We start from the raw sequence: 12,415 nt of genomic DNA, 5'->3' as shown, positions 1-12,415 counted from the left end.
GATTCCACCCGGAATTGGTGTATAATTTATATAATAATAATAATAAATCACCTTGAAAAGTTTCGTCCTTCATTCTGGTATAACTAAACAGACTTTTATTGGTGTTTGGGAACACGATTTTTAAAAACTACAGTATTTCAAATACCACAGTATACAGATGGTATGACATAGTTTCAGTTTTTAATACCGTAGTTTTAGATTACCACAATTTTGAATACATGTTTGGAAACAAAGCATATGCCACGTGAGACTCTCTGTTATAAAAGCTATAGGAAGTTACGAAGCCGTAGGAAGTTTATATTTTTGATATAGTGATAGTAGAGACAGAGAAATGTCTTATTCAAATCCTAACTACTTAAATTTCTCACTCTAAAAATGGCACGAATCTTAAGAAGATTTTAGTTTTCAAGTAGTCTTTGGGTATTTTTTTGGGTTTGATTGCGGTTGATGGGTTGTCCAGCTCGGTTGTCGTTGTTAATGAAGTGTTAGAGGGGTATATTTTTGCCGATACATATTGGTTTTCTGTGGAGGAGATCGACATTTTGTACATGGAGAAGGGGTTGTTTCACCCAGGGAGCAAACGAAAAAAATGTTTCTCTAATTAAGAAGCACTTAAGTCCTTGAACTATATATGTTGTATCATTTGGAGTCACTTAAGTCATCAAACTTAGTATACTGTGTCATTTAGGTCTTCGAACTTGGTGTTACTGTTCAATAGGTATCTGAATGTGGCACAAGACGTCAACATTCTATAACCAAACTCGAGTTTGGATGGTTGACCAGTTCCAGTAACTTTTTTTTGCTAGTTTTAAGTGTCAAGTGGTCCAAATGACACATCACACCAATTTAGATGCCCGACTAAGTTCGAAGACCTTGTTTTGTTGGTTTGAAAGTTACCCAAGTAATATAGCGTGCCTTTTTATTATGAAACAAAAATTATTTCAGTCTTTTGCAGTCTTCTGCATACAACTATTATAGATCGAAAATTAACTAAACAATAACCATAAGACATGACAAAGAGAACATTAGATAGAACGAATCAAACACCCTCTAGTCTAGTATTGGACCTTCATCCATGGCTTGCAAAGATCTGACCACCACCTCTAAAAGTCGACACACCGCAAAAACTTCGTGGTGATCTTCTTTCTGCAATAATCTCCAGAACCTGAACCAATATGCTCCCCTGAAAAGAACCTGCAAAATTGATGATATTGGTTCACTAGAGAAGACCACATCATACGACAAAAGCCAAATAGTCCGAAACATTGCCGCCACCTAAATTAGAAGTCTTTTTCTATGTGTGGCCCCCTTGTTAGGGTACCAATATCTAATTAGATGATTAATACTAGTATATCTCTCTATATGTAGAGCAAAGTTAATGATTATCCGAATATTTATAGCAAAGTAAAAATCCAAGAAAATGTGTTGAATATTATCATTTTGATCACAAAAGTTGCAATTCATTCTACCTTTCCACCTGCGTTTGGCTAGGTTGTCTTTAGTAAGAATAACGTTCTTCGCTAAGTACCATAAGAAAATTTTAATTTTGGGATGGAGTTTTAGCTTCCAAAACAATCTATTGAGATTAAGGGGAGAATATCCTTGAGATTTAAGGGGAGAATATCCATTAGAAGGGTGTACATTGATCGAGAAAAGTCAAGTCCATCTTTGTGGCCCCCTCTCCCACAAGAAAAATGTTTCTACATTGGGGCAGAGGAACAATTGTTAGAAATTTTTGATAAATTCTGCAGCGTGCCGTTTGAGAAAAGTTGATGTATTTGACTCCAAACCTTTTCCTAACTGTTGCGAGGTTCCAACTTTATAGGGCTTGTTTGAATACCTGAGTATGACACTCAAGGCTGCATGAAAGTGTATATCCTGCTTGATGCCACGCAGTAAGCTACTATTTAGCAGTCGTCAAACTACTTTCAGTGCAAATCGAAACGGCAGCGCGTTTCGCTCGCCCTCGGCGCTCTACCCGCGCGCGCAACGGGCGCTCCATGTGGTCACGGTGAACTCCGGCCTCTCGGCTAGATCGACGCCGACACCGGCCACCGCCCCCCACTCGAACTCGAGCACCAGGTTTGCCACGAAGTACTAGAGGTGCAGCAGCCAGCAGCGCAAGGCCCAGGCCTGGGCAGATCCTCCTGCCGACGCCGAACGGCATCATCTTGATCTCACGGCTCCCCGTGAGGTCCACGCTGACGCCTTGCCCGTCGTTCACGAACCTCTCCGGCCTGAACTCGTCCGGGCGGTCCCATAAGGTCTCGTCCATCGATACGTCGGCCACCGAGAAGTTCACCGACGTGGAGGCCGGCACGCGGTGCCTGTCCAGCGACGTCTCCTCCACCGCCGCGTGAGACAAGAGGAAGTGTGCCGGCGGGTGGCGGCGAAGCCCTTCCAGGACCACCGCCTTCAGATACGGCATGCGCTTCAGGTCCTCCTCGGCGACGCCACCCTCGTCGGTGGCCGTGACCACCGTGTTGATTTCCTCCAGGAGCTTGGACTGCACCTCCGGCTGCCTCACTAGGTTCGCCATGATCCACTGGAGCGCGGTCACCGTCGTGTCGACGCTCGCGGTGAGGAACTCCGTGCAGAGGCTCACCACCTCGGCGTCCGTGAGCGCTCGCTCGCCTTCCTCCTTGGGCAGCCGGTGGGCGAGCAGCGTGTCGACGTAGCAGTACGACAGGTTCTCGTGTTCGTCGCCACTGTAACTACTACTACTGCTACTGGGCATGCTGCTGCCACGACAATCTCTTCTTGCTCTGATCAGTGTCAGAAACAGCTCCTCCAGTCCTCCTGCGTCCGCCGGATGGAGAGCACCTTAACACCAGCTTGGTGACCGACGGGCAGAAGGCGAACACCTGGAAGCCGATATACGACGCGAAGAGCTCCCTCTGCACGGCCTCGATCTCCCCGACGCGGCGGCCGTGCGACCTCCGGCCGAAGCACATGTGAGAGAGCAGCGAGAACACGGCGACGAACAGCGGGACCAGCGGAAGGGCGCCGGAGGTGAGGTTCCGCCGCAGCGAGCGCCAGAGCGAGCTGTATGGCGCGGAGCTGACGGTGCTCTGGTCGTTGTTGAGCACGCGGAAGGGCGCGATGGCCGGCGGCCGGCTGGCGAGCGCGGGCCCGCGCTGGACGAGCACGTGGTGGGTGGTGGCCCGACCGGATACGAAGACGGCGGGGCGAGGCGAAAGGAAGCGCAGCGCGAGGACCGGGCCGTGCCGGCGGTGTAGCTCCTGGTCCCGGATGGCCGGCTCGAGGCGGTTGCGCTTGCGCTTGCGCCCTCGCACGAGCCAGAGGAGCGGGCCCACAATTGGGACGGCCGTGATGAAACAGAGATCGACAGGATCTCACGGCTCTCAGAACTCACTGGAACAGAGAACAGAGAGCGCACTGAGAGAGACGAGTTTTGGTGCTGCTCTAACGTAACATCGTTTTCTGAACTCTATTAATACTAGGTAGATGCCCGTGCGTTGCAACGGAAAGATAAAACATCACGATAACTCATGTACAAATATGTTATAATATTATAGGAAAAGATTACAAATGTGTTATAATGTTTAGGAAAGAAAAACAAACCCACAGCCTGTGCACTCACTGGGACCTGAAAACATTAGGTGGACTAACCTCTCCACATGACGAAAAGGCAATGGAATTGCAATTGCAAGCACACAAAAAAGTGGCCTGCACAAGAAAGTTTATATCATGGCAGATGTTCTTCGGACTTCTGTTTATCAGATACTTTCAGCATTCATTGATGACCTGCAAGCTAATGCAAAACCATCCAGCTTAGAGAAGAACTGGATCAGTGAAGGGAGAAAGCCTGTATATGGTTCACAAGCCGTGTTGGTTTAGAAGTCGATTCTATTTATTGAGTACCGAGCTGTATGAACTTGGTTCCATGTCTCTCAGATCCTTTGCTTGCACATCAGATCATACTTGGATGGAAGTGTTTGGTTCTCGAACTTGCGGAGCTTGTGCTTGTTCATCTTACACTTGTGGGGAGCAACCAACAAAAAAAACTGTCGCTCTGTTCGTTTCGCTTGTTTATGCGTAGTACATGTACAAGCTATTGGCTGCAGCACAAGCAATTAGATTTTCAGATGGGTGCCAGGCCAAATGGAGCAACTTTGTGCTCAGATCATAGGAATTTCCATTGGCATCTATTCCAGTGCTCTCTCCACCTGCATAAGGTTTGACAGTATTAGTAGCCGCAGCGAAGATTCTTTTACAGACTAACATGCCAAAGCATCAAGCTAACCTCGTCTAACGGCCCTTGTCAGAGTACTTAGGGATCTGGTAGCTCTAGAGGTAGTCTGGACCTGCCGCATGTTCACAAGAAAAAGTAAATAATACAGATACGATTAGTTCATACTACTACATTTGAGCGACAAGTGCTCATGTATGCTACTCAAAACAGTTTGGTGTATGGAAATCAATTTACATGAAGAAACAATAACATGCTCAATGTGCTGAGGACAATCAGCAGTTGAATCGAACATAAGCTAAATATCAACCAGTCAAGATTATGATTTCATCGGAAACAGATACGTAGTAAAAACCGATAAGCATCTTGTTTTTCTACAAGCCATTACAGCACTTGTCAGATGAACAAGGTCATCGAATAGTAATACAAAATTGTCCTCCTTTTCATACGCATGGTAAAAACCAATAATTGAAACAAAAAAGTCCGCAAGCAACAAAGTACATATCCTGGTAGTCATCATCATTAGCATAAAAATACTCCACCTCAACGAACAAGACGAACTTGATCACCTCAGCACAACCAATTGGACGGATCAACTCGTACACACAGGCTTGATTACTACTAATAACCCTGTTGTTTCCTGCTTTCGGAACGACAACCGCCGGCTCTCAAATCCACTATCATCTAATTTAAATAAATTAAACACCGACAAGTGCTAATACACATGGAAAACAAAAAAAGTGTTCATCATTTCAACTGCTCCAAAACCTGCGCTTTTTGCAGTACGATTCGGCAGCAGTTGGGATCACATATCTGAGACAGACCAAAGATAGGCTTCTTGCTCCGGAAAGATACCAAGCAGTTAGATCAAATTACAGTCTCAACAACCATCATCCTTCTAAATTCCACACGCAAGCAAAATTTTGCCATGGAAAATGACTCGCGAGCTATTGAATTGAATTGAATCAATCACAGAACCCAACTGAAATGAGTGGCCTAGGAAACCTCAGCCGAAAGCTCCACAGTACCTTCTCTAGCTTCTCGAAAGAGTCGTCCTTGAGTGGGATCCACCCCTGGATGGCCTCCCCGGCTACGGCGCTGAGCCACGGCGGCCACCCGGCAGCCACCTGCTCGCCCTCGAGGCTCTTCCGCAGGCTTCGCAGCCGGAAGCTCCAGGACGCGGCCGCCACGGCGACGACGGCCTTCCCTGCCTCCTCGGCTTCGTCCTTGACCTTCTCTAGCCTCCTCGCCGCGGACGACGAGCTGCACAGGGAAGGCACGACACCGGCAACGGGGCAACAGACCCCTGGGCGCGCGGCTGGCTCCGGTCCCTGAGCCCGCCGAACGAGTCGGCCGCCGGCGTCACCGAGACGGCGTTCTTGGACGCGACGCAGCCCATGGCGGTGGCGCACTATGAACACCACCGAGCGCCACCGACCATACGCCGAGCTCACGCACGGACACGGACCAATAGTCGGCTCCTTCTCCGCTCCCAAGCCTGACCACATCCGCCCTCACACCAGCATTGTGCTGCGAGCCGGTGGCCGTCCGCGGGAGGTAGGGGATCCTCGGCGGCGGTTGTTTGCCGGGCGGCTGCATCCTCGGCGGGGGTAGTTAGCCGTGCGCGCGCAGGGAGCGGCATGACGGTGTGCGAGCGGCAACCGTGCGCGTAGGGAGCGGCAATCGCGGCGGGGAATCGTGGCGGGAGGCCGGGCGGGCAAGGCGTGCGCGACCCGCGGGAGGTGGGCGGGAATTGCGGCTGGGTGGGGGCGAGGCAGGCGCGGTCCGCGGGAGGTAGCGATAGGGAGGTAGGGGATCCGTGGCGGCGGTTGTTTGCCGGACGGCTAGATCCTCGGAGGGGTAGTTAGCCGTGCGCGCGCAGGATCCGCGGGAGGCAGGGGTGAGAGCACCTAGAGGGGGGGTGAATAGGTGATCCTGTAAAAACTTAACTTATAGCCACAAAAACTTGTTATGGGTTAGCACAATAATTGCCAAGTGGCTAAGGAGGAGATCTTGCACAATATGACAATCACAGAGAAGACACAGAGATTTATCCCGTGGTTCGGCCAAGTACAAAACTTGCCTACTTCCACGTTGTGGCGTCCCAACGGACGAGGGTTGCAATCAACCCCTCTCAAGCGGTCCAAAGACCCACTTGAATACCACGGTGTTTTTGCCTTGCTTATCTTTATCCCACTCGCGAGGAATCTCCACAGATTGGAGTCTCTCGCCCTTACAATTAAGATTCACAAAGAAGCACGGAGTAAGGGAGGGAAGCAACACACACAAATCCACAGCGAAACGAGCACACACACGGCCAAGAATCGAGCTCAAAGACTATCTCACAGTTTCTCACAAGAACAGAGCTCGAATCACTTAGAATCACAAACGGATGCGCAAAGACTGAGTGTGGATGATCAAGTATGCTCAAGAGTTGCTTGGTGTACTCCTCCATGCGCCTAGGGGTCCTTTTTATAGCCCCAAGGCAGCTAGGAGCCGTTGAGAACAAATCTGGAAGGCCATCTTTGCCTTCTGTCGTCGGGCGCACCGGACAGTCCGGTGCACACCGGACAGTGTCCGGTGCCCGATTCCTTTCCTTAAATGGCGAAGCCGACCGTTGCAGATGCGGGAGCCGTTGGCGCACCGGACATGTCCGGTGCACACCGGACAGTCCGGTGCCCCCTTCCGACCGTTGGCTCGGCCACGTGTCCTGCGCTGATCGCGCGGCCGACCGTTGGTCCTGGCCGACCGTTGGCTCACCGGACAGTCCGGTGCACACCGGACAGTCCGGTGAATTTTAGCCGTACGCCGTCAGCAAATTCCCGAGAGCGGCCTCTTCGGCCGAGATAGCCTGGCGCACCGGACACTGTCCGGTGCACCACCGGACACTGTCCGGTGCACCACCGGACAGTCCGGTGTCCCAGACCGAAACAGCCCCTTGGCTGCACACAGCCAAGTCTTCTCTTCTCTTCTTCTTTCTGTTTCTAACACTTAGACAAATATATTAGTACACAAAACCAATGTACTAAGACTTAGAAACATACCTTTGTTGAAGATTTGCACTTTGTTCATCCATGGGCATTGATTTACATTTAAGCACTTGTGTTGACACTCAATCACCAAAATACTTAGAAATGGCCCAAGGGCACATTTCCCTTTCAATCTCCCCCTTTTTGGTGATTTATGCCAACACAACATAAAGCAACTAGAACAAGTGCAAAATCACTTCAAATAAAAACTCAAATTGGTTTTGATTCAATTTTGGCATATATGGATCATCCTTTGCCACCACTTGGTTTGTTTTTGCAAATCAAACTCAAATCTCTATTTCTAAGTCAAACACACATGTTGAGGCATAAAGAGAGTCATTCCAAAAGAGATTGATCAAAGATTTCAAAAACTCCCCCTATTTCCCATAATCAACACTTCTCCCCACAAGAAGCCAACTTTTGACAATAGAGACAATAAAAGACAATAAAAGCTTTTGACACAACAAAAACTCTATTCTACTACTTTTGACAATAGAGACAATAAAAGACAATAAAAGCTTTTGACACAACAAAAACTCTATTCTACTATTTTCAAAATCTCTCAAGTGGTAGCTGATCCATTTATCACTTTGGCCTTTATTTTCTCCCCCTTTGGCATCAAGCACCAAAACGGGATTAATCTTGGCCTTTTAACCCCATTGCCTCACCAAAGTCTTCAATTAAGAGCAAATGGCAATAAGATGTCATGAGATGAACTTGGAATAAGTTACCCTCTCATCGGAGTGCAGTGGAAGTCTTTCATGGTCCAAGTCCACCTTTTCCCTTTCAATCCTCCTTCGTGACTAAAACATCAAACTCAAGCACATGGTTAGTCTCAAAGGGTCAAGTTGTAACACATCTCCCCCTAAACATGTGCATCACTGTGCAACGGACTTGTGAGGTCCAGGGAGTGTTTTTACAACTTGAGCACCATAATAAAGCAACAAAATGCAAAAAGGAACATGATCAAAAGCATAAGTACATGTATGCCACAATTCAATCCAGGTTCCGCGAATCTATGACATTTAGCTCACTACGCAACCTGCAAAAGGTCTTCTCATCTAGAGGCTTAGTGAAGATATCGGCTAGCTGGTTCTCGGTGCTAACATGAAACACTTCGATATCTCCCTTTTGCTGGTGGTCCCTCAAAAAGTGATGCCGGATGTCTATGTGCTTTGTGCGGCTGTGCTCAACAGGATTCTCCGCCATGCGGATAGCACTCTCATTGTCACATAGGAGTGGGACTTTGCTCAGATTGTAGCCAAAGTCCCGGAGGGTTTGCCTCATCCAAAGTAGTTGCGCGCAACACTGACCTGCGGCAACGTACTCGGCCTCAGCGGTGGATAGGGCAACGGAGGTTTGTTTCTTAGAGTTCCATGACACCAGGGACCTTCCTAAGAATTGGCACGTCCCCGATGTACTCTTCCTATCGACCTTACATCCGGCATAGTCGGAGTCTGAGTATCCAACTAAGTCAAAGGTAGACCCCTTTGGATACCAGAGCCCGAAGCAAGGCGTAGCAACCAAATATCTAAGAATTCGCTTCACCGCCACTAAGTGACACTCCTTAGGATCGGATTGAAATCTAGCACACATGCATACGCTAAGCATAATATCCGGTCTACTAGCACATAAGTAAAGCAAAGAACCTATCATTGACCGGTATGTTTTTTGATCAACTGACTTACCTCCTTTGTTGAGGTCGGTGTGTCCGTCGGTCCCCATCGGAGTCTTGGCGGGCTTGGCGTCCTTCATCCCAAACCGCTTTAGCAGATCTTGCGTGTACTTCGTTTGGGAGATGAAGGTGCCGTCCTTGAGTTGCTTCACTTGGAACCCAAGGAAGTAGTTCAACTCTCCCATCATCGACATCTCGAATTTCTGCGTCATCACCCTGCTAAACTCTTCACAAGACTTTTGGTTAGTAGAACCAAATATTATGTCATCGACATAAATTTGGCACACAAACAAATCACCATCACATGTCTTTGTAAAAAGAGTTGGATCGGCTTTCCCAACCTTGAAAGCATTAGCAATTAAAAAGTCTCTAAGGCATTCATACCATGCTCTTGGAGCTTGCTTAAGTCCATAGAGCGCCTTAGAGAGCTTACACACATGGTCGGGGTACCGTTCATCCTCAAAGCCAGGGGGTTGCTCCACGTACACCTCCTCCTTGATTGGCCCGTTGAGGAAAGCGCTCTTCACATCCATTTGGTACAACCTGAAAGAATGGTGAGCGGCATATGCTAGCAAGATACGAATTGACTCTAGCCTAGCCACAGGAGCGAAAGTCTCCTCAAAGTCCAAACCCGCGACTTGGGCATAACCTTTTGCCACAAGTCGAGCCTTGTTCCTCGTCACCACCCTGTGCTCGTCCTGTTTGTTGCGGAACACCCACTTGGTTCCCACAACATTTTGCTTTGGACGAGGCACCAGTGTCCAAACTTCATTGCGCTTGAAGTTGTTGAGTTCCTCCTGCATGGCCAATACCCAGTCCGGATCTAGCAAGGCCTCCTCTACCCTGAAAGGCTCAATAGAAGAGACAAAGGAGTAATGCTCACAAAAATTAACTAATCGAGATCGAGTAGTTACTCCCTTGCTAATGTCACCCAGAATTTGGTCGACGGGATGATCCCTTTGAATCATCGCTCGAACTTGGGTTGGAGGTGCCGGTTGCGCTTCTTCCTCCATCACTTGATCACCTTGTGCTCCCCCTTGATCAATCGCCTCCACTAGAGGTACCTGTACGTCACCTTCGGTTGGGGGATGCACCATAGTTGAGGAAGAAGGTTGATCTCGTTCATCTTGTTCCTGTGGCCGCACTTCTCCAATCGCCATGGTTCGTATAGCGGCCGTCGGAACATCTTCTTCATCTACATCATCACAATCAACAACTTGCTCTCTTGGAGAGCCATTAGTCTCATCAAATACAACGTCGCTAGAGACTTCAACCAAACCCGATGATTTGTTGAAGACTCTATACGCCTTTGTATTTGAGTCATAACCTAACAAAAACCCTTCTACAGCTTTGGGAGAAAACTTAGAATTTCTACCCTTCTTCACTAGAATGTAGCACTTGCTCCCAAATACACGAAAGTAAGATACATTGGGTTTGTTACCGGTTAGTAGCTCATACGAAGTCTTCTTGAGGAGGCGATGAAGGTAGACCCTGTTGATGGCGTGGCAAGCCGTGTTCACGGCTTCCGACCAGAAACACTCGGGGGTCTTGAATTCTCCAAGCATTGTCCTCGCCATATCGATTAGCGTCCTGTTCTTCCTCTCTACCACACCATTTTGCTGTGGTGTGTAGGGAGCGGAGAACTCGTGCTTGATCCCTTCCTCCTCAAGGAATTCCTCCACTTGAAGGTTCTTGAATTCGGACCCGTTGTCGCTCCTTATCTTCTTCACCTTGAGCTCAAACTCATTTTGAGCTCTCCTGAGGAAGCGCTTGAGGGTCCCTTGGGTTTCAGACTTATCCTGCAAAAAGAACACCCAAGTGAAGCGGGAAAAGTCATCAACAATAACTAAACCATACTTACTCCCTCCTATGCTCAGATAGGCGACAGGTCCGAAGAGGTCCATATGCAGCAGCTCCAGGGGTCTTGAAGTGGTCATCACGTTCTTGCCGTGATGCGCTCCTCCCACTTGTTTACCTGCTTGACAAGCTGCACAAGGTCTATCTTTTTCAAAATGCACGTTAGTCAAACCTATCACGTGTTCTCCCTTTAGAAGCTTGTGAAGATTCTTCATCCCCACATGTGCTAAGCGGCGATGCCACAGCCAGCCCATGCTAGTCTTAGCTATTAAGCATGCATCTAGACCGGCCTCTTCTTTTGCAAAATCAACTAAATAAAGTTTGCCGTCTAATACACCCTTAAAAGCTAATGAACCATCGCTTCTTCTAAAGATAGACACATCTACATTTGTAAATAGACAGTTATACCCCATATGACATAATTGACTAACAGATAGCAAGTTATATCCAAGACTCTCTACTAAAAATACATTAGAGATAGAATGCTCATTAGAAATTGCATTTTTACCTAACCCTTTTACCTTGCCTTGATTCCCATCACCGAAAATAATTGAATCCTGGGAATCCTTATTTTTGACGTAGGAAGTGAACATCTTCTTCTCCCCCGTCATATGGTTTGTGCATCCGCTGTCGATAATCCAGCTTGATCCCCCGGATGCATAAACCTGCAAGGCAAATTTAGGCTTGGGACTTAGGTACCCAACTCTTGTTGGGTCCTACAAGGTTAGTACAAATTTCCTTAGGGACCCAAATGCAAGTTTTGTCACCCTTGCATTTTGCCCCTAATTTCCTAGCAATTACCTTCTTACCCTTTCTACAAATAGCAAAGGAAGCATTGCAAGCATAATAAATGGTAGAAGGTTTGTTCACAACTTTTCTAGGAACATGAGCAAAATTTTTCTTAGGCATATGCACAACATGAGAACTAGAAGCAGTCATAGCATAAGAATCATAAGCATGTGAATCAAAATCATTATAAGCATTTCTAGCATGTCTCCTATCATAGTACAAGAAAGCATGGTTCCTTTTAGCACTACTAGCCATAGGGGCCTTCCCTTTCTCCTTGACGAAGATGGGAGCTTTATGGCTTGTTAAGTTCTTGGCCTCTCTCTTGAAGCCAAGCCCATCCTTAATTGAGGGGTGTCTACCCACTGTGTAGGCATCCCTTGCAAATTTTATTTTATCAACTTCACTCTTGCTAGTCTTAAGTTGAGCATTAAGACTAGCCACTTCATCATTTAGTTTTGAAATTGAAACTAAGTGTTCACTACAAGCATTAACATCAAAATCCTTACACCTAGTGCAAATTGTAATATTTTCAACACACGAGTTACTTGCTACTTCTAGTTTAGCAGTTAAAACATTAATTTCACCTTTTAAAGAAGAAATGGTTTCATTACAAGTAGAAAGTTCACAAGAAAGTATTCCATTTCTTTTAACTTCTAGAGCAAGTGAATTTTGTGCACTAACAAATTTATCATGTTCTTCATATAACAGGTCTTCTTGTTTCTCTAAGATTCTATCCTTTTCATTTAAGGCATCAATCAACTCATTAATCTTAGCTATCTTAGTTCTATCCAGTCCCTTGAATAAACTAGAGTAATCAATCTCATCCTCACTAGATTCATCATCACTAGAAGA

At 47.2% G+C, this 12,415-nt stretch overlaps 1 long non-coding RNA gene and 1 pseudogene across 1 annotated transcript; both read right to left on the bottom strand.

The window, feature by feature from the left end:
- Nucleotides 1-1,903: 1,903 nt before the first annotated feature.
- On the bottom strand, nt 1,904-3,995 carry LOC103642964 (cytochrome P450 89A2-like; annotated as a pseudogene).
- A 57-nt stretch (nt 3,996-4,052) lies between these two features.
- Nucleotides 4,053-4,337, bottom strand: LOC109943034 (uncharacterized). Its single transcript, XR_002265638.1, has 2 exons — nt 4,268-4,337; nt 4,053-4,190 (listed from the first exon to the last, which is right to left on the bottom strand). It is a non-coding gene; the product is annotated as an uncharacterized lncRNA (long non-coding RNA).
- Between the last annotated feature and the right edge of the window lie 8,078 nt (nt 4,338-12,415).

This window comes from Zea mays, chromosome 10 (assembly GCF_902167145.1).
Source record: "Zea mays cultivar B73 chromosome 10, Zm-B73-REFERENCE-NAM-5.0, whole genome shotgun sequence".
Taxonomy (NCBI): domain Eukaryota; kingdom Viridiplantae; phylum Streptophyta; class Magnoliopsida; order Poales; family Poaceae; genus Zea; species Zea mays.
The sequence above is the reverse complement of the archived record's forward strand: the minus strand, read 5'-3'. Positions and strand labels throughout refer to the sequence as shown.